General features: G+C 47.7%; 1 pseudogene across 1 annotated transcript; it reads left to right on the forward strand.

Annotated features, from left to right (window-relative positions):
• Nucleotides 1-367: 367 nt before the first annotated feature.
• Nucleotides 368-1,413, forward strand: LOC307195264 (heterogeneous nuclear ribonucleoprotein A1-like; annotated as a pseudogene). The gene has a single exon. The product of its transcript is annotated as a heterogeneous nuclear ribonucleoprotein A1-like (transcript).
• The last annotated feature ends 230 nt before the right edge of the window (nucleotides 1,414-1,643 follow it).

A 1,643-nucleotide genomic window follows, 5' to 3' on the forward strand; every position in this document is an offset into this window, starting at 1 on the left:
TACAGTGCTAGCCTTGGGGGTGCAAGAGCTTCTGGGCTATAATAGCCCCTCCTCTTCTCTCCTCTTCACCCTTCCTTTCCCCCCCTCCTCTTCTTTTTATTCAAATCAAGTCCCACCCCCTTTTGCCACGTCAGTTCCAGGCATTCCTGCAACCACCAGACTCAAGTTCTCTGTCATCCGTCTGCACCAGTAAACTAATTGCACCACAGCTGTTTCTGGTTTTGTTGCATTCTTCCAGTTAGATTTAGTTCTTTGAAAATAGGAACTTTTTGTTTGTTTGCTTTTTCAGTCAGACCTCAGATGATCAAATAGCTCTTAACATAAGAGTGAGTGCCCTATACATAGCTCACTATTTAAAACATGCATTGGGAGATACGTTCGCTAGATTACTCCTTTCTGCCAGTGGACGCTGGGGAGTAAGCATCGTTGATGTCTCCCCCCTCCACTGCCATCATGTCTAAGTCAGAGTCTCCCAAAGAGCCTGAACAACTGCAGAAGCTCCTCTTCAGAGATGTGATCTTTGAAACAACCGATGAGAGTCTGAGGAGCCATTCTGAGCAAATGGGGAACGGTCACAGACCGTGTGGTAGTGAGGGATCCAAACACCAAGCGCTCCAGAGGCTTTGGGTTTGTCACATATGCCACTGTGGAGGAGGTGGATGCAGCCATGAAGGCAAAGCCACATAAGGTGGATGGAATAGTTGTGGAACCGAAGAGGGCCGTCTCAAGAGAAGATTCTCAAAGACCTGGTGCCCACTTAACTGTGAAAAAGATTTTTGTTGGTGGCGTTAAAGAAGACATTGAAGAACATCACCTAAGAGATTATTTTGAACAGTATGAGAAAACTGAAGTGACTGAAATCATGACTGACCGAGGCAGCGGCAAAAAGAGAGGCTTTGCTTTCGTAACGTTTGATGGCCATGACTCATTAAACAAGATTGTCATTCAGAAATACCGCACTGTGAGTGGCCACAACTGTGAAGTAAGGAAAGCCCTACCTAAGCAACAGAGGGCTGGTGCTTCATCCAGCCAAGGAGCTGGAAGTCGTTCTGGAAGCTTTGGTGGTGGTCTTGGAGGGGGCTTTGGTGGGAATGACAGCTTTGGTCGTGGAGGAAACTTCAGTGGTCGAGATGCCTTTGGTGGCAGCCGCAGTGGCGGTGGCTGTGGTGGCAGTAGGGATGGCTGTAACGGGTTTGGTAATGGTGGAAGCAATTTTGGAGGTGGCGGAAGCTACAATGATTTTGGCAGTTACAACCATCTTCAAATTTTGGACCCATGAAGGGATGAAACTTTGGAGGCAGAAGTGCCGGCCCCTGTGGTGGTGGAGGCCAATACTTTGCCAAACCACAAAACCAAGGTGGCTGTGGCGGTTCCAGCAGCAGCAGGACCTCTGGCAGTGGCAGAAGGTTTTAATTACTGCCAGGAAACAAAGCTCAGCAGGAGAGGAGAGCCAGAGAAGTGATGGGGAAGCTACAGGTTACAATAGATTTGTGGACACAGCCAAACGCAGTGGTGGCAGGGCCTGGCTGCTACAAAGAAGACATGTTTTAGACAATACTCATGTGTATGGGCAAAAAAAATTGAGGACTGTATTTGTGACTAATTGTATAACAGGTATTTCAGTTTCTGTTCTGTGGAAAGTG

The sequence above is a fragment of the Stenella coeruleoalba genome, assembly GCF_951394435.1.
Source record: "Stenella coeruleoalba genome assembly, chromosome: 12".
Classification (NCBI taxonomy): domain Eukaryota; kingdom Metazoa; phylum Chordata; class Mammalia; order Artiodactyla; family Delphinidae; genus Stenella; species Stenella coeruleoalba.